Below are 27780 nucleotides of genomic sequence, written 5' to 3' on the forward strand. Positions count from 1 at the left end.
GTACTCTCTGACGCTTGCGGTGAGCTCTCTCTCTCTCTCTCTCTCTCTTTCCTGGCGAGAGTAGACTCGACTTTAAAGAACGAGTAATTAAGAGAAAGATTTTCGTGGTGTCGCAGGCGGAATCGTCTTTTATCGCGAACGGGGGCAAGCTTGTACCTCCGCGGAAATTCGAGGCTGGCAAATGGTGCGTATTAATCGTCGCCTCGCGTCGGGATATCTTCACGCCGGGAAACGCATCGAGAAATGGGAATGCGTGCATCGAACTAGCGCGAGTTGAAAAATCACGGTCCCGTTATATTACTCACTTTCCACTTAGTATTGTCGAATCGTGTAATATGAACGTTGGACGTTGATATTTCAGGAATAGTAGTTTCATTTCACTCGAAAGGAGATTTTTTTTTATTCTAGTACGTACTAAAGTTAGAAGTATGCGAGGGCAATGATACGTACGTATTATTGCTCTTTTTACGTCAAATGGCGTCTTATTTTAGAGAGCCAATTTCACACCTAAAATGAGAGAAAAAAAACGAGACAATTCTCCTACGTATAAAGCACACTCTCGAATTACTTAAAATTAAATGAAATAAATCACTTAAAATTAAATGAAATCCGATTAAAACATTTTCGCCGAGCACTTTTTCAGAAATAAAAGAAACCGGGGCAATCTCTAAATTGCAATCAGTGCATAATTATTGAGAGACAGCTAATAGTCACAGTTATAAACATAGCATTGCAAATTAATAAAATTTCGCTGAAAAAAATCTGTTAATAGCAGCGACTGTTTCCATCAGGGGAACCTGACTGCAATAACAGTGAAACAAGATATTACTTATTATTTCTTTCTTAATATCTTAATCATTCTTAAGATGTTGCCAATAATTTTACTTGAAATATTTCTAATTATGTTTAATTAATTTAACTTATATTTGAAAAATATGCTCATGCTGATGGGACTCGAATTCGGGATCTTTTGAAGTTCTTGAGTCTACTATTTTATAAACTACGTCAAATACGACATATATGCTTGAACACGTATATGTATATGTATATTTCTGCTACAGGGCGCGTAACAGCGATTTGCCAGTGAATCTTTCACTGACCAAAATTAGTGAAATAAGACAAAAGAACTAAGCGGAAGTGTTTCTACTCAAAATTAGCGAATATTCACTGATTATTAGTATAATACTGTATTACTGATTCAATCAGTGACATTTTCGACTTAAGAGAGCAGATTGGCAGATTTCGATATTAAATCTTTCTAGACAACTAATTGTTTAATAATTTTATTAACTTAATTAACTTAGTTCTTTTACGCAATTTATTATTACGAATTATTTCAGGACAAATAAACATTTTCAAGCGTTAACTGAAGTAAAAGTCACTGGCAACCCTTAACCGATGATTTTTAGTGGCGTTATCATTAATGATTTCCCTCAATGAGATATATAAATCACCCTGATAACACGATTTAATTTAACAAATTTAATTTAATTAAATTAATTATTTTATCATCGCACGTGCTTATAATTACAAAAATTGCTATGTGATAAATGATGAGATATGTAGAAATTCGCTGAGAGGTTAACGTGTTAATAGAGAGAGAGAGAGAGAGAGAGAGAGAGAAAGAGAGAGAATGAGTGAGTGAATTCCGCTTCCGCGATTTGAATTTCGATTGTGCTGGAACGATCGGTTGTACCGGTCGGTGAGATGAAAATCAAAGAAAATTGCTGGAGATGCACACAAGGCGCGTGTGCGTTCTCGGCTGAGCGAAACGCGTTTCGCCGTGCCTTTGTGCAACTTTTGGAATAACGCGGACGGAGACTACCGCGAGAATTCAGAGTTCATGGAATGTACCCAGCGAATGGCGTGCATTAATTGTCCATTGTCCCTCGCCGCTCTAGAATGCCTCGCGCTTGGGTACCCCGTTATGCGGCCGCTCAACTGTACGTATACGTGTACGCTTGCGCACTATATGAGGAAGCGACTACGAAAGAAGAATAATCGCGTTACGCGCAGTAGATAACTCGGATCACTATTAATAACGTCGTCGTTCGACGACTCGTCGCGATCGCTTTTGTTATTTCTACGGATATCACGCCGACGGAAAAAAGAAACAGATCGTTACACGCCGAGGAATATCTCCCGAATAATTTATAATTAAAATCCTGAAAATATTAAATATATAAAATATATCCCCTTCCCAAAATCTAATCTATATCTTTGGTAAAGGTCATAAATTACTTATTTGGCATTTTATAGATTTCAATAAAGCCGTAAGATCCGACAGCTATCGGATAATGCAATTTTGTCATAACACGAGCCGACACAAATGGCCGAGTTGAAAAGTTAATATTACAACAGAAACAGAAATGGAAGGATTTCAAGTCAATTACGTAAGTTTCAGTAACAGTAAGTTTCCGTTCGGATACGAGGATATGCTCGGCGATCGACGTTTTTACCGCAGCGGAAGTAACAAATATCGATTGATTCATCGACTAATTTTCGACAATCGCCACAGAGGGGCATCGACACATACGGTGATCATCAGACTGATAATTGGAAGCAATAACTAATCGCGGGCACATTCGCAGAGCGCGCGCGCGCACGATGTTGCGACATTAATCCTCGTAATCGCAACCGGTGATTAGACGGTCGCGCTTACAATGCGTTCGCGTTTGAATAATTTCCTTACGCGATTACGCGCGCCGTCGTAGCGCGCCTTCACGAACTTTCAACGGCGAAGGCGTAAATTCACCCCGAGATACTCATCGCGAGACAGAACGCGCCAATTTCCGGCCACCCCCGGATGATACGCGCTATAGAGGAGACGCGTCGCAGCGTCGGTCGCGCGGTGTGCGAGCGACGGCACGCCAGGCATTTATTCTTCACGGTGTCTGCGGCGTAATAAAGCGTCACGGTAGAACGCAAACGGGAGTGCGCCGATCCGGAAAACCTCTCTCTCTCTCTCTCTCTCTCTTTGTTCGGTGTCGCGCCGCGGCGCAGGAAGAAAGTAGGCATGAAAAGAGGCGCATACGACCGCGGCTCGTGGCCGCGTGTTCGTACGTGGAAATTGAAAATACTTTGCATAGTCGCGACGCGAGACGCTCGCGCTCGGTTCGCGCGATCTACGAAGCGTTAATCGCGAAACGCATAGGCCGAGCGCGCACCGGCTCGCCGGTATGCGTGTTCCCGCTCTAAAGGCCCGTTTATAGGTCGTATAGGTCGCAATGCGCAAATCGCAGTTCGCAAACGGTGGGAAAATGATTTTTTCTTCTCCTATTAGTCGCACGCAGTTACGCAAAGTGTTCCTCTTTTTCCTATTTCTTTGATTTTCACCACTAGGAAACCTTCTTTATCATAAAGCAATTAAACAGTATCAAACAGTTCAAGAAAGTCCACGGATAATTATGAAAAAAAAGAAGTAAGTCAAAAATAATCTATCCTCGATTCTAGAAGGGAACAACTTGCCGTGGTTCTAATGTTAATATCCTATTTTTAATTTCTACTTCTGATTTCTTCTAAACTATATTTAGAATTTTAATGAAAAACCATTGTGATACTAAGGATTAATATATAGATATTATACAAAAATTTTAGAATTATTGACCATTTTTGTTTTGAAAATATAGCCGTAAGAAATTTATAAATCATACCAATGTCTGTGATATATGTACACGTACACATATTTAAATATCACCTTTTCTCTGTTATTTTGCATACATTTCTGTTAACTCAACTGACGTATATAAATAAAGTATTAATAAGAAAAATAAATAATAAATATCTCCGTGTTTGTAATATTGTATGCATATTGTTTAATCTTAATTTCGCTTAAAGTTAGCATTTATTACTTAAATAGTTAAAGTATAAGAAAGTATTTTTTCGCAGTAAATAATAAATTTATGTAGAGGTCCCTTAATATCGCCGCTGGAAATCTCGCATTCTACGGATCAACTACCTTCAGGCCTCAGAATAGGAAAGCTCGTGGCGCGAACACCGGATCGAGGGTGATTCCCACCCAAATGTCCACTCGAGAGTCGCGTTCGCGGAAGGGAAACTGCGATGGGGGACCCTCGACCGAAAGACCACTCGAAAGTTTCATCCTTCCGAGGAGAAGTTCGATACTCGGAGCTTCGTGTTTTGTCTTTGTCGGCCGGCATATCGTGAGTTGATGTCGCATGAGAGTATCACGATGGCGACGTTACGGAGAAAGAACTTCTCGTGCATGAATTTGCCATGGGGATTTTGATATTCGACCACGGTACGAACGAAAGAATTGTGGCCGAAGAAAATTGCCGGTATAAATAATTGGTAAGAAACGATATAGAAATCGGAGGAATATTAACGATAAGACGTAAATCGGGCACGAGGTGGAATATCGATTCGATGCTCTACGAATAAATTTCAGGCGTGCGATCATATTGGAAGATTAACTTCGCAACATCAACTATGTTGGCCCATGGAATGCGTGGAATCACGCGGGAGGACGATAAATTCTAAATTATACGAGGCATGTTACACGAGAGATGCTTACGGTAAATAATAGAGCCTGGCGTTTTATTTACCGGCTATAATAGTAACCATTTTAGAAGAGACGAATTTATCAGCATAAATCAGCAGGAAATACACGCGATTCCGAATTAAGTATATTGTAATAATGCGATGTTTTGCCAAGTATTTATTTGACAAATTATGTTTAATAAATAGATTATACGATACATATAAACAAATATGAATAAACAATAAATGAATTATACCGGCGGTTACGTTATCGCGATGATGTTGACACGGGGGCGCGTAGTATAATATTATATAGAGCGGTATTATTATTGTTCCATATCAAGGGATTCGTGTAACACAACATTTTGTACATGCATGTAATGATAGCATTGATAGTTGGAACGAGAGATAAGCGAGGTATACTTCGAGGTACACAAGCGCGGTTTCGCGTGAGCGCAACCTTGTTGCGGCAAGTCCGCTCGGTTATCTCGACACGGATTTCCAAAATAGTCGTAATTATAACGTCCTCGAGGAGCATGCTCGTCCGATAGAGGGACACAGTGGATGCGACAAACCCTGTGTCCCAGCTATGATACCAATACCGGTACTTGATAGCGCGCTGTACACGCGGAGGCAGAAGTTAAAGTGTGCGTGATTGTACCCGCCTTGTTCACGTTGTCGAACGAAACGTTAAAGAAAGTGCAACGTGGCTGGTCACTTGGCGCGATAAATGATACGAACTTTATGTCGGCAATAATCTACGAGGTTGATAATGATTAGCTCGGATTTTTCGATTGTAATTTACACACATGGATTATTAATGTTGCGTAATGAGGAAATAAGAGTCAAACCGGAATTGTCCTCGATAACTTTTTGTCAAAACGATAAAATGTGCCGGCTTATATTCCGTGTGCCGGTTTTACGCGCAACGTGTAACGCGATCGATCAGTACGTCCGGCGAATCTCTGCTTTTACTACTTGCTCCACAGCACCACGTGTGCTACTGCCTTGGAATATTGACGCTCAAATTTACTATTTGCGGTGAAGCGCAAAATTTACAAAAACATCGGAGGTGTTATTAATGTGACGTTTTAATCTTGTTAGGGAAATTTTTTAAAAATAGAAGGAAGAAGCAAGTTTCATTTGATAACGGGAGATTTGCGATACGGGTGATCTCTCTTTAATACTGTTTACACATTATTTGTTTAAACGCTAACGGAAAAAGCGCGGCGGTCGTGCAAACATGGCAAGATGAAAACATCGTATAATACTGATTAATAATATCGAAAAAAAACTAAATTAAAATGATTCCTAAATTCTTTTTCATTTTTCCAATTAAAGAATTCTGCAGTCACACACATTGTTTTATCTGCATTATTATTAAGGCTGGATAATAATTAGTTAAAATTTAAAAGTCCAATTAAAAAATTAGTAACTTTTAACGTAACTTGGTTGATTTTGAATGAACTTAACTTTTAACTTGGCCAAATTAATTTTATCCTAATATTGATTATCATTAAAATGCCGATGTGTCGATCAAAGTATGCTATCGCTCATGAAAATAAACGCTCGAATGTGACGAGAATCTCGAGCAAAGTACGAGAACCCGAACCCGTTATGGATCTTGCGATTGCGCGCGATTTGAGACAAAAAGGATGGAAAGCCGACTGAACGCGCTCCATTACGACCCCAACGTATCTCACCCGCGCACTGACCTACCTCAACTCGAGGTTGCACCATTGAGATGTTGCTCAGCTGCAGTCGCGTCCCTCGAAGGGCTGTGTTACGTCATCGCTCGCAGTAGGCCGTAGTTGGCACGCGGCTTCGCCCTACGCAGACGTCCGCTTCTGATTTATACACTTTCCTGCATTCAAGCGGATGGCGTATCGTAGGCATTGGCGTCGCCCGACAGGGTACTTTTCCATGGAACTGCAACACTGATATAATTTGACATGAAAATTAGGTCGAGAATAATCTAAGGGAAGATTGTATACTGCAAATCCAAGCGTGTTATTTTAGCTGAGGCTTTTCTTGCATATTTCTTGCGGTTTTATATCACGTCACTTAACACAATTAAATCTTTTAAATAACGTAACCTAAAATGATTTTAAATAACGTAACCTAAAATGATAAGAAATATGTAAAAAGAGCTTTAGTCAAATATGTAATTTTTAAACGTTTATACGTGTAAAAATAACACATTTGGATTTTCAATATACACATATCGATATGGTTCGCAATACACACTATTTTCTTGCAATTGTATTTTATTTCAAACATATAATCGATGAGTACGACAATATTACAAGTCTGGCGTCTGTTTGCATTCAAATGGCAGTTACATTTAATATTACTTTGCCAAATAATATTCCCCAAAGCTACATGCTTGCGCATTGATCTTTATTCATTTATACCGGATTTAATGCACGCCAAAATATAATTTCAACGGCGGAGTGCTCCAAATATTTCAACATTTATTCGTGTTTGTTACGTATTCACAGACACGGCGAGTCCCTCGAATGTGTGAGTGCATAAGAGACCGCGGAAATCGAAAAAGCGTAATCCGCTTCACCTCAAATTAAACGTAAATCTGGATAAACAGCGAAATGCGCGAGATGCTGAATAGTCGTGAAAATCGCACGACCAAGAGACCTGTGTTTACAAATCACACCAAGATCGAAGGGAAGAACATCCGAAGAGTGTGAAGATGCGTAAAAGTATTGGAGAGAACTAGAACGTGTAATTGCAACCGACCGACAACCATTCGTCGATCTGTGAATTCAGGTACAATAATCACGATTGTAATTGCGCGGGTATACAAATGCTGAATTCCCAGTTCCTCAACCGTAGGTTCTAAACTTCGAACTGTAAACTCCCGACTCTTGACCCTCAAACCTCAGCCTTCGTCTCTGGGTCCTCGCTTCTCAGCCTTTAACCTGAAATCTTCAACTTTCGGGTGTCAACTCTTGCCGATGCTCTATAGCCATGAATACGATTGCGAAAACCAAGTTTCGCGCGCGCGCCTGCGGAAGATTTCACGCGCGCTTATGAGTTAAATCGGCGGCATCGCCCGTGCAGAATCAGAGCGCAGCTCGCTGAGAGCTTTCGTGAGACGCGAAAAGAGTCGGAGCGACGCGCGGAAGCTCGGGCCTAGGCTAAGTTTCTCCCTCGTATCAATGGCACGTATACACAGAAGGGGTAGAGGCGTGGCACCCTGCGTCGGATGCTCGCGCGTGCACCGAACGCGAACGGGTGAGACGGGGTCGCGCGAGAGGGTGGATACGTGCGTGCGAGATACCGTGCGCGCCAGCAAGGGGGAGAGACCTAGGACTTGGACGGAATTATTTCGCGAGATGAAAGGGAGTGGACGGTGCGTACGGGGCTGACGAGGACGATAAATGAGGAAGAAAAGAGCGAGCAAAAGAGAAAAAGGGATAGACGAGAGAAAGAGGGATGCGATGGACGAAGCGAGAGCAAGAGAGAGAGAGAGAGAGAGAGAAAGAGAGGAAGTGAAAAGGGTTGAACACGCGGGGGTGAAATAGCGGACAGAGGGAAGCTGCGAGAGGAGGAACGTTCCTCCTTATCCTGCCGGTGCGAACGAGAGAGACGTGTACCATGAAGAGAGCGGAATCTCGCAAGAGTGAGGCAGAGCATGAGCGAGGGTGGGGAGGGGTGAAGAAGAGAGAGAGAGAGAGAGAGAGTGTGTGTGAGAGAGCGAGAAGACGAGAGGGTATGAGGACGGGTGGGTGAGAGGGCGAAAGCGAGCGAGCGAGCGAGAGAAAGAAAGAGAGAGAGAGAGAGAGCCGGATAGAGGAAGATAGAACTACAGGGCGCGAGACCGCGCGACGCTTTCAGTCACCGCCCGATCCTCGGCGCGCACGGTTTCGAAGTGGATGTTTCTCTGTCGCGGGACAAAATCGGCGATTGGGATCGGGGTGCCTCTGGAAGTGCAAGAGGCGCGCGTTCCACGTCACGTTCGAGTGCGTGCACACGCCGAACGACGTAATTGCGGGAGTGAAGCGATCGTGAGAGATCGACGAACAGAGTGCGCGAATAATAACCGCGTCGTCGAGACTTTGGCGTGAATTAAGTCGCGAAGGATGTGACGGGAACCAGAGAGAGAGAGAGAGAGCCGCGACTGAATGCTGCGACCGGTTGTGCGTGAGCGACGACGCGAGCGATCGTTACACTGAACGGCGGCGAAGGTATGCCGGGACCGATCAAGATGTGAAGGGAAAATCGTCGTCGGCGCGAAACTTTCCGATTCGTCGCACTCGTCGTACTGATTGCGCGGCTGTTCTCGATCGGCACCGCATCGATTCGTCGTACGGTATCTGCGCGACGGTGTCCGAATGATGCAAAACTGAGCCCGACCCGAGGTCGTGCGAGTGTGTGTTTGAACATCGAGTGCCGCGAACTCTTGCCCGGACGGTGCCTCAAACTATCCGGAAGTCTTTCGCGATTCTGCAGGCACCATGTGAACTCACGAACGTACGAGCGAACCCACGTCGACCTTCATCCACGACATCCGTCGCGACATGACATGAGAGGCTTCGAGCACCCCTGCCGGCCTAAGTGGAGTTAGGTGAGCGGAATTTAAAAGCGCTCTTTCGCGCATGCCGCAATGTCAGCGTGCGACTCTTTTAACTGTTTGCGTGCCGGGAAAGGGAATCGCGAGAATGTGCGACGAAAGTGTCACGCAAGGCGGTTCGGTTCTATTATTGACGCACTACGGACGGACTTTCGAGAGGAGCGAGACGAGCATTCTCGAAAATATTGAATGGCAATTACGTAACGACGTCTCGAATCATGAGACAGAAGATGAGAGAGATCGTTGGAAATCTCCCAGTGTAGAACAAGGGAAGCGCCCGGTGGCATTTTTCGTACGAAAAGCCGGCTCCAGACGATGTGGCAAATGTAGGCCAGCGGGGTGGGTCAATATAAAACTCGATGCAAAGGAAAGAAGCGTAATTAAAACATTCATACAGATGACATAGCCAGTGTCGCATCGGACGACGTTGGCGATTCAGTCCCCACATTCTCTGGAGCTGGCTTAAAACGAAGAACGCGTTCCTGGCACACAAACGGCTAAGAGAACAGGGAGATTAGTGCGTCAACCATATTTTTCTGATGTAGCGTATTATTCTTTCAATATATATATATTTTTTTTATACACTAGAATATATTAATACGATCATAGGTGTGTCATAATGAATGGATTGACGCATGGAAAAAAACTGGGTATTCATATAATACAACTAAAATTTAGTTGCCAGAACTAAAAATTACAACAAAAAGAATGGGCAAAGTTAATTAAATTTCAGTTGTATTATATGAACAGCTAATTATTACCTGTGGGAATCAGTTTTTAGCTGTGAAAGCTGCTTCTTTTCCGCGGATCGAATTGCTGTTAGAAGACGAAACAATTCCTTTTCTGTCAATTTAATTTCAATTTGGACTTTACTTGAGGAAATAATCTTAATATAAAATTCAGTTACACGAAATCGTTTCGTTTTGAGTGTCAAAGTATCGTGTACGGGCAGAAGATCGCTGATGGACAATCTTTATCAAGAAAAAATCGGTTGTAAATCAGAGGATTTCCACTGTGGTGGAACGCGTTGGCACAGATTTCGGGGTCGCTCGTCACGCGAAAGCAGAACACAAACGTGCTCGGTGATTTGTAGTATCTTGAAATTTGGACGATATCCCGCGATTGTATGAAATATCTCTGTAGATTTACACGTATACAACGTTACATGTGATTATTAAGACAATGTTAATGCGAACACCTCTCTTGTTCCCGAACTCCATAACAGCATTTAATTAACCCTTTGAATTTGAATAGTACTCCTGCCCGGCTTTATATTAACGTTATTACACACATTGACAATTGATATTATTGCAGTTATTATTACTGTTATAAGCATAAATTAACAAAGGGAAATGCGAATGGATTATACTAATTAAAAGTTATCTGTCTGTCAATTGCCGTTTAAAGTAATGAAACTTGCATAACGGTATTTAAAGAAAATAATTATTATCGTGGCGCGATAATACGCGCAGAATCAAATTCTGGATTCTATCAAATTTAATTTAATATATTTTTTGAAAAGTGCATATACACAACGACAGTTTAACCAACGTTTGTTCGTGACAATGTATAAACGAAAATCGGTGCGCAATATACACACATAATATGTATAATATACACATATAGTATATGACATGTATAATATTCTCAATATTCTCCGAGATATGATCGAAAATGGAACAAATCGAAGAAACCTTTCGGTTCTTTTTTTTCTTTCCTTGACAATAAACGTGACATGTATGTGCAGAGGTAGAAAAATTCGTTGGAGATTTGAAGATAAAGGATGAAGATTTCACGATCTTTTTCCTTATCTTTGGACTTCTTGCAATGTCGAAGATTATTCAATTAAAAAAAAAAAAGATCTTTAATTGTTCATCCGCCGATTAGCCACGCTAATTCTCAAGGTCTTGTTTGTAACATCCACGTCGCAAAACCCACGCCTTCTGCGTTGACGGTGGGTCGACGGTGGGTCGACGGTGACGTACAGTTTCGAGTTCTCGAGAAGTCATTACACTCCCGGGGGTGGCGACGACCGCTGTAAAATAATAACCGCCGACGCGTTGAAAGAGATCGCGCGGCTGTAACTTGCCGTCGTGTCGTCAAGGACGGATTATATCCGGTGTTGCGTTTTCGCGTCTGACATTTAAACGGGGGTCGCGCGAGATAAATAGATGAGCGCGTGCGGACGGTACCAGCCGGGTCAAAAGTGGTAACTGACCGGGCGACCCGCGCCGCGATCGAAGAAGAAAATACTATTTCGCTAATGGAAGGTCGGATCCGCAAATCGGCGGTACCGAGAACGCCGCTCGCTTCTTTGTCTTTTGGGCCCCGCACTCCGGCTTTTCAATTTAAAGCGACTTCTGGTGGCAGAGATTGCGCGAAAGCGAATCGGGGGTGCGCGAGGTGGGCGAGGGTGAGAAGCGTCGCTCTGTCGATCGATATCGAGCGGACGAAATGGCACCGGTAAATTGGAATTATTACCGATAACGACGTTGTCAGAGCCAGTCGTGGTTCGCGCGTCTTTGGAAGTCATTCCGCGTAATTCGAGTATAACTTTTGCCGAGCACGGATCTCGCGTGGTTATGTGAAAGGGTGTGCCCGGGTATGGAGAGGGCCAGAGGGCGACGTCAAAAATAGTTTTTCTCAGTTCGGCAAAGTGATCGTCGCGAGTCTCGAGATATTAATGTCGAGTCCCGCGAGGCCACCGCCAGCGGTCATGTGGATCTTCATTGGAAAATCATTTATTGAAGAAAAGAGAGTCGGGATTTATAAGGAGGACTAAATCTCAAGCTTACGCAAATTCCGCCGCAAGAAACCGCGGTCAAGGCAAATTGGAGGAAGATCAAGTCGGATCACGTAATTCGATCCGAGTTTTCTCCGACTGATATTTTACAATGAAATGTAATAACGATTGAGAAAAACCGGGGAAAAAGGAACTCTCCGTCTCTCTCGCTTGATTTCTCCGTATTGGGATAAAAGAATCGAGCTCGCGGCGCGAGTACATGACCGATTTCTAATTAGCTGCCCGAGCTGAAGCAGCGAAAGTTCGTGGGGGAGAGAAAGTCGGGCGTAGCAGCGCCAAAGGCAAACTCATAAATCCCGTATCATTATTACGACATTCGTTAGAAACTTCCACTCCTGTCTTTGACGTCGTCGAGTTGCCGCGCGCATTCCCCCCAGTTTCGTCATATCGCACGGGCTGATTCAGTGCACCGATCGTGCAGTTTCGCCGTTATGACAGCCGTAACGTCGCTTATTGCGAAAAGTTATGGCTTTGCCGGCGTACGTCCGAAGATACACACGTAGCGCGAGCGAGTGAGAGAGAGAGGGGGGCGGGAGTTTTCCTAAATTCTAATTAACGCGCGTCAGAGTAAAGCGTACACTTCGAAATAATTATACGCTCCGACTAATGAAAGATCCGCCATTCTTTATACAGAAGGATCGAAGATAAAGAATGAAAAAATCGGTGATCTCTGCTTAAACCCTCTCGTGCAATACAAAGTTAGCCTAAATGCTTTCTATAACATCTTTGAAACTGAAGCTATGGCTGCAGATTTACCTCTCAATTTCATTCAAGAACAAGATATAAAAAAAGTTTGGATAACTTCGAACTCATTGAGTGTATTTCTGGATTTTTTTAAATCTGGACAAGAAAGGAAACATTCTCTGACATATCTAATATTAATCTTTCTAAGAGAATTGAAGGATAAAGGATATATAGTAAAATTTATCTGGACACCTACTCACTGTGGAATTAGTAATGATTTAATAGACAAATTAGCTAAAGAAACAGCAGAGAAAAAGAGGCCCTCGGATATTGCTAATTTATCTTGCAACGACTTAATTTCTTATCATAAAAAAGATATAGGAAAAAAAGCTGATGGAGGAAATTACAGCTAATTATAAAGGCAGAAGATACTTTCAGGCCGTTCAGGATATAAAGCAAAAGCAAGAATGGTTTAACTCATTAAATCTATTCCGAGAGAAATCATTATTTCTGCATCTCAGAAAAAACCACAACAGCACAAACGCGCATTTATTTGAAAAAAATATGACGGAAAGCCCTTTTTATGAATGTGGCTTTAAGATCCATTTCTCTATTAATTAGAAGATTATTATTGCTAATCTTCTTTTCGTCTTTAAAGTTCTTGATCATTTTGTGAATTGTCCGGGTGTCTTGGAGTAACTGAAATTTAATGTTCCTTCAAGATATTTTAGATGTTCTCCAATATTGTACGTAGAATGTCGTAGGACTTGCTATGCTAAATTCAATGGTATTAATAGACTGTGTGTCTTATCTAATGAATATTCATTTAAAATGGACTTCTCGAGTGAAATGTCTTCAAGTTATATAAATTCACTTACTGCTATCTTTGGCTCAACCCACTAATTATAATTCAATTATATATATAATTTTTTTTTATACATTGCTCGTATTTACTAGTTTGTTTACTTTATTATTAATTTATTATTTTTTATTATTATTATTTTTTAATGTGGAGTGCCGAGTGGATATTCTTTTATATTCTTATAAGTATTAGGCCTATTTTTTGCAACCACATGCAAAAAGTGTTTTCTTGTAAATAAATTATTACTATATTATTACTATTATTATTTCACACCGCGCATTACTTTGCTAATTTTAACGAAAAATGAAATTGCATAGTGGGATTTTATTCTTCATTTCGATCCAAACAATCGCTATTTTTTCTAGAATTTTAGCCGGAGATCCAATCAGCAAGATATTTAATGCAGAATGTCATAATATTTTAGGAAACAACAACCCTCCCTAAGATTCCTGCTAAGAAAAAGTCGATCTCGAGGTTTATCAAACGGTTATTCAAATTTAGGGCGGTGCGCATGCATATGGAATTCCGATATGCAAGTATGCAAACACAAACGACGGGGGAGTAAAGGGTTAATTTGCACGTTTATTCCCTCAGCACGTCTCGGTCGTTGCATTTCAGTAAAATTATTAATACTGCTATTGCGACAGATGGCGCGGCAAATATCTCGACGTTAGATTCGTTACTTTAATTAATGAGAGTATCTGTTCGTCAGTGGCTTACGCCTCGACGATATACCGGCGCGTAATGGAATCCACTCTTTAATTAAGTAAAATTGGCGGCACTCGGAACGCTCGCGTAAATTATTGATACGCCAGAAAGAGACCGCGCAAACGCTGTCCGTCGATGCGTCCTCATTCGCTTAACGCCTTCTCGCTTTAGCACTACTCCAAGAAGAAGAACTTAATTACGTAGTTGTAACGAGGAAAGTCTAATGTCTGTTAGTATCTTTGAGTAAAAACGTGCAATTCGAGCGAAGAAGGAGAGAGAAAGATAGAGAGGGAGAGTTAGAGGGGGGACGGGGTGGCAAATCGGTCGCTTCATGTTTGCTTTAATTTAACTTCTAATTGATTATCCACGATTAAGTGTCTCTGCATCTTGGAAATGCTGGATTTACAAAATATAGGGCAGTAGGTATACACGTTACTCTTCTTTTAATTTCTACTTGAACATCGCGCTTTAAAGTATGGACAAAAGATTCGCATTTCACGTTCCGCTCGAGATGTTCTCCTAAAAATGTTGAAGTGGATTTCATCACACCTCGACAAATACAACACATAGTCCAGAAATAATGATTAAAATATCATTACAATGTTTACATAATAATACTATATTTTTTACATATTGCTCTCCTCCTTTTTTCTCTTTATCATTTTAAAAATATATCAAAAATAACAAAATATATCAAATATAACAATCTGTCTCGTTATTTCCCGATCAATAAATAATGTGTAACTTTTGTTTCTCTCGTTCTCTTTGCTTTCTTGTTCCCTTTAATCTGAAGGATTCCTTCAAGTTAGGGGAAGTCACGCGTTTATCTAAAAGCGATTATCAATAAGTCTTTCCTATGTTATAACGTTATACATCATTGAGATCGCCGACAACGTTCGTTGTTGCACGACAGTGATATAAATCAGTCAAATCGCGGACTATTATTTTTCTAGCGCGTCGCTCGCACGAATGACGTCGATCGTAAACTCGACGAACGCTTGACGACTTCTAGCTGCACCCTCGCGATAGCACGCCTATGACGTAAAACGAAACGTTGACACTTGTCATACCGAGCATGTACGTATGAGCCCGTTCGTCGCTTCGGTGGCAGATCGATCTGACTCGTGAAAATTATTCCGAGAGGATCGGCAAATACGTGCGCTTAACCGTTTGAACGTTGGGAGGGACCACGCGAGAATGCACGATCGGAAATGCCGCGCAGAACGTTAGGTCCAATGCTGATGCATCACATCCATCCGGAAAATAAATTAATCTGAAATGCAATCCATTCATCTGTTGACGGTGTCATCTGTTACGACATATCTCTCTTCGAGCACTGCGTGACGATGTTAAATCGACCGTCGCCGACGCACGATTTTTAAATCGTGAAATAAGAAAGAGCAACGCAATAACGGCTTTCGGAGATCAGTGCCAAGCATTTTTTTAAATTAATATAAGCTCACGGATCATTCGAATATAAACTTGTGCGTGTATGTCCTTTCTTTGTTAAAAAAAAAAAAAAAAAAAAAAAAAAAAAANAAAAAAAATCTTAGTGAACTATTTACTTGAATCTTTGATTAGAATCATATAACGTAATCGTACTTTAACACTTAATGAAGGCATGTAATTATTCGAAGCTCACGTCAAAACTTAAGAAGCTACAAGGAACGATGTTATTTTTAAATAATTTTACTATGCACAATAAAAAATTAGATATTAAAAATGATCTACTGAAATTTTAACATGGGGAGTGTGTTAGAAAGTACATAAATATAATGTTAAATTAACATATTCCTCATATTAAAATAACACAGAATTTCAATGGACCGTTTTTGACACAAAATTTTTTACCGTGTGGAACGATCGACACCGAATTTGTGTAAATTTGAAATCGTTACTAAAATCTGACCTGTTTATAGCAGATATCTCGTGTACAATGTAACGTGTTAAAATATTTACCGTGCCGGTGGTTTGTTTAGATAAATTGTGTCGGTAGCAGTAATTTTCGATGGGAAATATTCAAAGGGGGCGAGAATAGAGAAGAGAGGAGGTATATGGGAAACCGTTTAGGACAATTTGCACGATATTGGGACGATTCGTTGTTACGTATGCATTCCCACGAAAACACGGAGTACCGCATTCGTATTATCGGCAATAATTTGTTACCCTATGAATTATACGCAAATCTATGCGCGATAGATTACGCATTATGGCCGCGGTGATGTAAAACTCGCGAGAATATAATTTTCCCTGGGCAACGCCAACCGAGGGGTGTGCGCGCACATTAATTATTGCTGTAATTTTATCGCGCGTATTACGTAACACATACACACACAACGCATATTATTATTCCATTAACGATGCGTCGGCGACGGTCACGGCGATCCACCGCATGTGCGAAATATCGATAGGAAATTTTAGCGGAACGTTCATCGCTTTCGCTCGAACAGATTCCCGTCATCTATTAATCGCGTCTCATTCATCGTTATTTTTTTCCCTCACACGGCCGCGACATGCTTCGTCGGAACATCGTCCTCGTTCGCGAGATTTTGCCGACGGGAATTGTACGCTCGCTCAATGGCGCGCTTTTGATCGTGCTTCAGCGAGGTAATCAGGAAGCTTCAGCGCAGTGCTGCTGACGATACGACGCGTCAAAAAAAGATATGTTTGAAGCCGAACAGTAAACGATGCGGAAAAACAGCGCGGTCGGCCTTTCTGTTGGGAGAAAATCGACCACGCGGTTACCGATACAAAATTTCCCGTTATTGCGTCACTTGTGTCACTGGAGACTCATGCATGGTGCGATTGGTGCAACTCATTGCAGTATTAACCGATCAGCATACTATTAGGGATGAAGAAGATTATGCTAATAATTTTCATTTATTGTATAAACACAAATTTACGATTCCATTGACACATCACTCACACACACACGCGCGCGCGCGCGAACGTACATACCCCCGGTTTACCATTAATTTTGCTAATGATGAAGATGGATCGCTATCGCGAATGTATTTCAATTTCATTTTGGCGGCTGCTATTGCATTTCGGAATTCAAGTTTGACCAAAGTTGCCGCCGCGGAGGAAAATGAGGTTGCCTCAGCATAAACTGTAATTAATTTATCAAGAAGCGTTAGCAATGCTCGCAGTCCCCTCTGTGAGTTAAAACGGTGTAAAGTGCACGAGGACAAGTTGCACCATTTTCTGTGACCCACTATGAATTCCTAAACCTTCTATACATATGTGGGAAAATATGTAGAGAAACGTAAAAACAGATTCCGCTGCATTTCGCAGCTGCATTGATGCGATCTTTGCGCGATATTTAATATCATTAATCGCGATTCTTCCTAACATTCGATGTATAAAAGTATTAAAGTCATCGCGGAATGTGAATACGCGAAATTTAATATTTGCCGTGCCGGCAAAGCATCAACGATGTAAAATACGAAATATCTCGGAAAATATTAATTCCTCGGTGATTTTATATCGGTACTTTTACAAAAGGAATGACAAGCGGAATCGATTTGTGTAAACTGAATTTGCGAGGACGGTGAAGTATCTCGGGAGTGAGTAAAAAAAATTGCACTGGGGAGTTAAAGTAGCCCATTTAAAGCGAAACAACTTTCATCGCAACCATTAATTTCGGTACTCGAATGTACTCGCACAAAAAGGTAAGAGTGGGTCACCGAATGTATATTTATATGTTTATATGTTTTTGCACACACTTTCGCCAGTTTGGCGCTGAGAGCTCCGGCGGGCGGGATTCGTCATTTTCACTCGAGGGGTTAAACTTTCGTATCAAAAGTTAGCGTTCGTTAAGTTCATTGTTTAGCGTCTTTTACGAGGCGCGTCCTCGAGGAGCGTGCTGTCGTATAACGCGTTCCTCCTTGTACACGGTTATTAGAAACGCCTCTTTTCTCGCAGTAATCAAGCCGCGCGCGCGCGCTCGCTGGCTCGCTCGCGTTTACATTTCCGCTTCTCACCGCTTGCCGCGGTAAACTCGAAATGTTATACGTCGTCAAATTATCTGAGGGTTATCTCTCCTCCTACGTAGGAACAAGATAATATCTTGCCATACGCGTCGGAGGGAGTTAGTTGCGGCGCTGCCGGTCCAAAACGCTGCTGGAGATCCAGCCGCGCCGGTCACGCTCTGAATTTATCACCGTGTACTTCTTACCGGGAAAACTATATAACTTTCGAACTCGCGCGAGTGCTTGTCGTATCATGTCCGAAGCAAAACGAAAAATATCCGTAGAGTTATAATTCCGATGCTTGGCGAAAAGCGCGTTGTGAATTCCGTGTAATTTATCATGATTTTATAACAACGCGAGGATAACGTGCGCGCATCCAACAAAATATGTGCCGGTAGTCGACTTATTCGTGAAAATCAATTATTTATGCTTAGTGCAGTTAATAAGCTTGGACTCTACATATTAATAATAACAATAGATTTAAACAATGATGATATATTTTAATGCGTATAATAATGTAAAAAATTCGCATATATTTATTTAATAATATATTTTAACGCCTACAGCAAAATCTTGCTGCTTCTACTTTGGAAAGTAGTGTGCTAAAAAACACGGAGGAAACAATTCTGCTAAAACGGCAAATTATTAATACAGTGACAGCAAAGAGGTTTGTTAAAAGTATTAATTTTTGGTTGTGCCAATTACATTTTATCGCTGTCGCAACAACGTTTCGCTACAACAGCGAAATTATATTTTCCGTGCAACGAATCTTTTTGCAGTCACGATATTAACAAATAATTTGCAGCGAAACTTTTTTCTCCATGCAGCGCACGTATATACTATTGATAAATTTAATTAATACCCGACGGTGTATTAGTAATTAATAGAGATTAATACTGCAAGTATTTCTTATAATAAAAGTGGTCATGAAGTTATTTTCTAGAATGAAACAGGGCGCTCCGAATCAAAGGGAAGAAGCCGCCAAGAGATTACTTTGTCGTTCGGAGAATTTTTAATTTCGATCATATCCGCTGGCAAAGGCTTTCGGGGCTTTGCTAGTCTTTTTAGTTGTTCTTCTTATCGAAAGCTCGCGAGGATAATCGCTTCCGGCACGAAACTCCCTCGAAGAACGAATTCTTAGAATTCTGTAGTATATAGCCGATGTAAAACACGGGGAATCCTACGGCAAGGATCGGGCAAGGACATCCCGAGATCCGTCGACGACGCGATACAATTGACACGCCTCGAGATTCACAGGATATAGAGAGATAAGGCGAGATAAAAGAAACAAGAAAGAGCGTAACACTTTTAACCGTCACAGAGGTGTAACAGATCGCCGCGGTTACGGCGGTAAAAAAAAAGAAGACAAAAAAATAAGAAAAAGGGAAGAAAGCAACGCGCTGTATGTACGAAACCAAGTGCGAAATAGTCCAAGTTTCCGTTTCAAATCCGGGTCGTGGCGAGTATTTGTCACGAAACGAGGAATTTCACGGAACGGAACAGTATACGTATGTCTGTCTGCGAGATTCCCTGTCGTCTACCACCGGCTTCATCGCCACTCTGCTGCACATGCTTGTCAGATAGGGAAATAGTTCCGTGTCGAAGTTAAAATGACACGGATCTGACGAATGAACGCGACGAAATGTGCAGCTCCTGCTAAATTTGCTCCTTTCGAGCTCTGACGAAATCCGACGGTCGAAGATCTCTGTCTCAGAATATTCTTTATGATCGACCTGGTATCAATTAATTGATCGAATTTTTCGACATCCCGATAAGAATACAATATCCTCCGCGTAAATTTCTCCGGCTGTTTCAACGTGGATCCGTGATATTCTCGTCACGTGCGCGTTTCGAGATCCATCGAGAAAAGTTTCGGACCCGGTCGACTCTTCGTATCCGCCGAGGGTGTTCCGCGCGCGGTGCTAATTGATACCAAAAGTTACGCGATTCTCCGTGCGAAGAGTCACGTGTTCTCGTGCGAAAGGTTACATGCTGCTGTGTTAGCCGCGCGAAAAAACGTTTTTTTTTCGCATTCGGTCTCGAAAACGTTACACATAAAGTTTTAGATATACACTGAGCGAACAACGAATGTAAATGTTCCGTTATTACAATTTAGAGCACACGCTGTGATGGATCTGAAAAGAACGTTTCAAGTCAATTTGCTCATAAGGTGGTTTATCAAAGAAAGTTCGTGCACGTTTAGACGCGAATATATACAATATTCATATTACACATTCGCTGTTTATTCGTTGTTCATTTATTCAGGTCTATATTCTCAACTCACTTTGTGGATAAAAGTGCTTCTAAAAGTGGCTTAGAAACTACCTGATTAGCTGAGAAGCCATATTTAAGATATTTTGATCGATAGAAATGAGTTGAGAATATTTGCCTCAGTGTATATTCAGTTTTACATATCGTTCGCTTGACTTTTATTTGCCTTTTTTTCCTATCATATACTGTCATGTCGTAGATAATCCGGACAAATAAATATATTACATGCTACCACATTGCATTATAAAGCCCGTGCATGGTCTCTTATTTATCCTTATTGGTCGAAATATCACGTTTCATACGCGTGCATCTTTTCTTCTCTCTGACACCTAATTAAAACCATCTCCAAATTTCCAAGATTGACGCAACATTATATCCGCTCGATATAGATTTATCGATGACAAGCTGCTGCGCGCAGCTCTCGTCATAGAAACAACAAATTATTGTTTACCTCAAGCTCAACCAAAATCGATTTTGCGGGAGGGAAGTTTTTCCATTCGCGATTGAGGAACGCGCGAAGGATATGAAACAGCCGCTCTTGATAAGATGACGATATTACTTACTTAGTGAGAAAATGAAATTTTAATAATTTAATATTTACAGTATTCGCGAGATCCGATCTTTCCCCCTCTCTCTTTCCCTCTTTCACGCGCCACTGTCCGGCCGATACCTTAATTACGGCGACATTACCGGGGCTAAGTACCAGCCGCAATCACCCGGTAGTCAGAGTCGAAACTCAAACTCCATTAGCCGGTCTAATAATGCGGCCACGACGAGGAAAGTTTTTGCGAGTTCGCTCGCCGGTGAATGAACGAGTGTAAATCGGCGTCGGGATGTATGAACGTTCGCCGGTGCAATTTCGCCGAGTGTAATAATAAGACGTGTGTGTAAATCGAACGCAAGGATCGTCATTGCACGGATATCGATTATAGTAAGGGGGGGGGGGGGNGACAAAGCGTTTCACTTATCGCGTTATCCGGTCTCTTCTGTATTCTCTACCTATGCCGTCATCGCCACTAAAAGTTCCAGTGAGTCGGCGCATATCTCGTGGTGAAAACTTAGTTTTCGTTTTCTAACGAATTCGCCGACTAGACGTTGCGAGAATATCGTCGCGTTTCCGTTTGAAAACTTAATTCAGATTAATTAAACTTTGCTCGCTTGAATGCGGATCCCACTGATTCGCGCAAGTGTGCGCTTAAGCATTCAGATATAATTAGCGCGTATTGAGGTAGAAGTACTGTTGGCTGGACATGTGTCCTTCTAAGGACACATATGGAAAAGGCTTGTCATTATTAATCTTAAACGTTCCTGTGTGATTCTATTTCTATATTGTAAAAACGGTAAACATTATTTTATATTGAAAATATAATTTATATATAAAATGCTTTTATGAGTGGCTATATTTTACTATTATTCTATTTTAATATAGTATATTATATACAGAGTATATAATAATATATATCATATTAATTGAGCTTTTATGGCTATACAAATTTCGCTTTTGAATTTGAGATGGACAGCCAACTCAATAATATTAAACGTGATATTATCAACGAGAAAAGAGGAGGGAACACTTCACGTTACATTTAAATCTCATTATTTTGTCATATAGAAATAAAAACACAAAGGAAGACAATGCAATCATTCGATGATCTCTTTATCGTGATATAACACCGATTCGCGTACCTATCAGCTGCCAAATGAAAAGTTAATGATGAAGTGAATAATGAAAAATATAATTCGTGTATCACGGGCATAGTAATAAAATACTACACTTGTTCCACGGCGGTCGCAATGATAGAAAATATTTTGGTATCGCTTATTAATGTCGGCGTTTAATTTAGAAGCGACGCGTGATATAGGGCTTCAAAGTTAACGAGTTGTGTGGTTATTTGTCCTTGCCGCACTAAAAATACAAAAAGAGAAAATGCGAGTTTGATATCGGTGATATTTATGTTTATGAATTATCATTTTATCCGTCATGATGCAACGATAAGTATCTATTAGAAATGAGTCCATTAGTGTCTGTCAATTCACGAATAGTTACTTCATTTTCGTTGCGCTCGGATATTTTGCTGGCAACAATTCCGAACGATGAGATTTTTGGAAAATGAAATTATGTTACTCAGCTTACTTAATACATTTCTCTTCTTCGCGCGTTCAATTTTCTGCAAAACTGACATCGAATTTTCTATCTTAGAGATCTGAGAAGTCATATTGTTTATCTCATCGCGAAAAATTGAACGAATTTGACAAGAGAATTCGATCGAATGTTCTAAGAGCGAACGATATATTTTTATCACTCGACGAGAGTTGTGTGATTCGCCGGCTCGTGACGTCACGTGATGATCGGCCACGTAGAAGTACGCGGTACGAAAATACCGGAACAATAGGCAAGAAATATAAATTCATTTTCTCTTATTAATCGCCAGTCGAGGTTGCTTATCACTACATGCCGAGAGATCACAACCGAGCTGTTTCGCGACGAATTTTCTTCTTATGCGATAAAATTAAGTTTTTTTAATAAATGGAGATGACCTAAAGACTCTGCTCTCGCATAGTGAGCATTGAACATCGGATACTTTTGAACGCACTATTCGCACACGGTGAACACTTCCGTCGAACCCTTGTAAACGCCGTTTGCATTCGAAGAGTTAATGAGGTAAAAATTGCTTTGAGCCAACCGGGTGATCGAGGCGGAATTTAACGGACTGTAATAATGAAGAGACGAGGAACATTGTACGGTTTAATGCGATTTTATGTATGAGCCGCCGGCGTAGCGCGATCGTTACGTGGTTAGGCTTCAGGCATTTTGCGGCGAGTTCGCTCGCCCCAAAGAACGAACGGGTCAGACTGACGTGTTTGCATAAATTCTTCTATCTAGGAAACTGCCGTTTTTCTTCTGTTCCACCTTCATGTTTTTGTCGTCCGTCGAACTCAGATATGCTAATAGCTCGCTACCTGCTTTCAGCGCCGTGGAAATAAATCTCGTTCGCGACGTGCGCTCAGCCGCGAATTTGAGGCGCCGTGAATTAAAACGCGGAAACACCGACACGCTCATTTATGAAATAACGGCATGTGAAAGAATCTAAAATAATCGCTAAATTATTCCCCCCCCCCCCTCTCCCTCTTCCCTTCCTTCTCTATCTATTATCGCGCGAGTGCGGATTTACGAGACATGGAGAGTTTTCCTATGAAAAAAGAAATGTTCACAAGTTCCTGCACGTTTTATATCAACAGAATGTTTATAGAATAAATTATTTGTTATTTGTTACCACGTGCGATCGAGACAACATCCGGTGAAATAGTTGTAGGGTACGACAAACGAGAGAAAGAAATTCCTACCGAATAATCTACACGTTAGCCGATATTACATACGTAAAATATTCGTGTTTTAATGATAGATATTACTGCACCTTTGCAATACGATATTTTACGTCTGGAACAATCGCAGCGCGCTATATTGCGACTTGTACAGTTGAAAAAATAAATATTCCTATATTCGAGTATATCCGCGTGTTATGCATTCGCACGGCCGTTGTTCGTTCGTTCGTTCGTATTTCGCGGCGGTCGCTCGCTCGCAGTAACGCTCGGCACATACTCGTGATTAAATAAAAGAATATCGATTCGAAGAGGACCGCCGAACGTTTAATAAGGGAACGCTCTGCGCGAACGGGATTAATTAGCGGGAACAATTGCACAAGCTTTCAAATTCATCTCGCGGCCGATCGCGACGTGTCCGTTTCGTTCACGCAGAACTGCGCGCTCGAGTTTTTTCTTCTCTCGTTAAATCGCGAGCCTGGAGATCGCGTCTCTCCTTTTCTCGGATATTCGATTCAACACGAAGAACGCGAAAAGAAGGATATTTGGTTTCTCTCTCTCTGTCAGTATGGATTAATCAAAAGATATTTGTCAATTAATTCTCGCAGCGTCGGGAAAACCTATCACGCAAATGATGTAAAGTGATTTTCCACACCGAGGAAAGAAAATGGGTAGAATCAACGAAGTTTCATTTGCGCGAGCGACATTTTTCCGAGCACGTTTAACACTAAACCTACCATGCGCGGTCAAATGACCGTTTTTGAAATTTCGTTTAGGATTTCTCGTATACAACATTACTTTATTACCATGTAGCTTATTGACATTTCCTATAATATACATACAACCCATTTTTCAATATTCACAACTTTCTTTATTGTTTACTTTCCGAAAAAAATTTATAGCATGTCTAGTCTACCACGAATGGTCATTTGACCATTTGAAAAATTCATATTATTTACGACTATATTCTTTGGAAAGCGCGATTGGAACAAATTCATAGCGCGATTGGAACAAATGCATAGCGTTATTTGTACGACAGTACGGTCTTGCGATCCGAACAGAGAGCATCAAAATTTCACAGTGTATAATAGAAATTATTACGTGGTATAAGTGATAGTTTCGACAAAGTCAACAGAGCCAACAATATTTTGTGGTATGATTTACAATTGTTTTTTTTTTATTTCTGGTCTCAATGTTTTTGCCCCGTTTGATTTATATTTTTATATTTTAGTTTTTACTTTATCATTTGTATATTCATCCCCAAAAATGTCAAGACATTCGAGGAATATCAATTTATTAGACAAAATAAATAATATCGACGAGGATTGTTCGGAAGATGACCAAGAAGTTTCCGATATTGATAATGATACAGCAGAAAATAATTGTGACTTATTTGACAGCGATACAGACGAAGAGAATATTTTGAATATACGAAGAAGACAAAAAAGAAAGAGATTTATAGTTAGTTCCGAAAGTAAAAATGAGGAAGAGATTGAAACTGCTATGGACGGAACTGTTTGGCAAAAAATAAAAGAAGGGTCTAATCGCGGAAGAGCACCGATTTATTATATTTTCAAGGAAATATCAGGACCGACAGGATACGCTAAACGAAATATTATAAAGGGCAGAGTTGAGTCAGCATTTTCCTTGATTATTGATCATAACATGATTGAACATGTAAGAAAATATATGGAATTAGAGGCATTTCGAGTGTTGAAAACGAAATGGAATTTATCTATTGCAAAATTATATGCATTTATTGGACTTCTATATGCACGCGGCGCATATGAGGCTAAAAATATGGATGTATCATATTTATGGAACACGAAATGGGGTCCGTCATTTTTCTCGACAACTATGAGCCGAAATGACTTCACAGAAATCATGAGATTTATTCGGTTTGACAACAAAAATCAACGAAGCCAACGCTTACAAAACGATAAGTTCGCTTTGATCTCTGAAGTTTGGTACAAATTTATCGAAAACAGTCAAAACTGTTATAAACCAGGAGCATATCTTGCTATAGATGAACAATTGTTTCCTACAAAAGCACGTTGTAGATTTACTCAATACATGCCCAACAAACCGGACAAATTTGGCATAAAATTCTGGTTAGCTTCCGATGTAAGTAGTAAGTATATATAGTAAACGGCTTTCCATATTTGGGAAAAGATGAAGGGAGAGAATCATCGGTCCCATTTGGGGAGTTTGTAACTTTGAAATTAGGCAGTATATGGCAGAACCATATACGGGCCATGGGAGAAATATAACAGCTGACAATTTTTTTACAAGCGCGTCATTAGCGAATAAACTTCTAGAAAAAAAAACTACGCTTGTTGGAACTATCCGCAGAAATAAAAGAGAGCTACCAAAATTAGCGAGATAGGCAAAGGATAGTATGACACGCTTCTCAACAATATTATACAAATCGAATGATTTTATTCTTTCAATTTATAAAGCTAAACCCAATAAAAAAGTATTGATACTTAGTTCAATGCATTCATCCGTTGAAATTGAAAAAAGTGACACCCGTATACCAGAGACAATTAGATTTTACAATAGCACAAAATTCGGTGTAGATGTAACCGATCAAATGGCCAGAAAATATAGTATAAAATCTAAATGTCAAAGATGGCCTTTATAGGTATTTTTCAATATCTTAGATTTAGCCGGGATAAATGCTTGGATTTTATATAAAGAAACGACGGGTGAAGAAATATCGAGGCAAGAATTTTTATTTCAATTGGCAGAAGAGCTTGAGACCGAATATCAGAAGGAGAGACAGCTAAGCAAAGAATGTTCATCAAAAACAATAATAAACACAGCTACAGATTCTTCTGGACGGAAATCTTGTCAAATAAGATATTGTAAAGTCAATAAGACTAACAAAATTTGTATAAAATATAAAAAATACGTATGTGGAAAATGTGCAATACAAAATGCTGTAATTTGTAAAAAATGTGCTGAAAATGCATAAAGGTAAATCAAACTTTCTAAATAGAAAAGCGGGGAGCGGGTTTTTATTGTAGCACCAGAAAAATATTTTGTTTACTATCCAATTGGCTAAAATCTCTTTCTATATTAAGATACATATGTTTTTTTGAAGCGGTCATTTGACCGCTCATGGTAGGATTAGGTATACATGAAATGTCGGTAGGTTTAGTGTTAAACCACCGAACGAATTGTACAGCTGCCTCGACATGATTTTTATTCGACGGACCGGCTACCTTAATTGGTTATATTTACACATCGTCGTTTCAACTATAACTGGTACAAGTGCGGCAACAGTCAATTCCGCGATTTCCGCACGAGTTACCAAGATCACGAATTCGTGTTTTCTTCTTTGTGGTGTTACCATAAGCTGATTTGCAACTTCGCGCGCCGGGAGGGAAGGGTCCGCCGAGTTGAGATCCGCGGCTATGCGGAGCCCGATTCTGGTCTACCAACTCCTGAGTCTCGCAGGCGGTATAATAACGCCGTGGCGATAAGACTAATGTAAGTTGGGTCACGTACCATTATGGCGCATTCAGATATCTCGATGAGTACCTCTCTGTATTCGTATCCGTCGACGTACGAATACATTATGCGCATTCATATCTCCGTATACACGTATATATGTGCGAACCGGCTCGTTGTGTAACTATCTGCTTCGAACTAACCGAGCGATTTCAGCGCGAGATGTAGCAAGACGATATAATATTTATTTATACCGAAGAGTCGTGAATTTACCGTTTCTGTCATTCACCTTACTTGTAATCGCTCCAGCGTTTCGTCGATCCTGTCTGCTAATCGAAAATGCCTTCTCACGCGTACACGAAGATGCGAGGATATCGCGCATCTTACGCACGATCGCGCGCATAACCTCTCTTTGTCGCGAACGAGGGGCGTCGCACAAGGAGTTTCTCGATTTATACGTCGCGACGTTCGGCTACGGTTGCTCCTCTGATCGGGGATAAAACGAGCAGGTAATAACAGTTAACGGAAACAGTAGTTAACGATAATCAAGCTTACTTTTTATCTCGTGTCTCCACGTTCACTCGTTCGGGCCTTCGAACTTGCGATGCGCTCG

At 40.8% G+C, this 27780-nt stretch overlaps 1 long non-coding RNA gene across 1 annotated transcript; it reads right to left on the minus strand.

Annotated features, from left to right (window-relative positions):
• Positions 1-316: 316 nt before the first annotated feature.
• Positions 317-27780, minus strand: LOC106751629. The gene is made up of 3 exons (XR_001375079.1): positions 27723-27780; positions 6220-6437; positions 317-507 (listed from the first exon to the last, which is right to left on the minus strand). It is a non-coding gene; the product is annotated as an uncharacterized LOC106751629 (long non-coding RNA).

The sequence above is a fragment of the Dinoponera quadriceps genome, unplaced genomic scaffold (assembly GCF_001313825.1).
Source record: "Dinoponera quadriceps isolate SergipeBrazil2010 unplaced genomic scaffold, ASM131382v1 scaffold386, whole genome shotgun sequence".
NCBI classification, from domain to species: domain Eukaryota; kingdom Metazoa; phylum Arthropoda; class Insecta; order Hymenoptera; family Formicidae; genus Dinoponera; species Dinoponera quadriceps.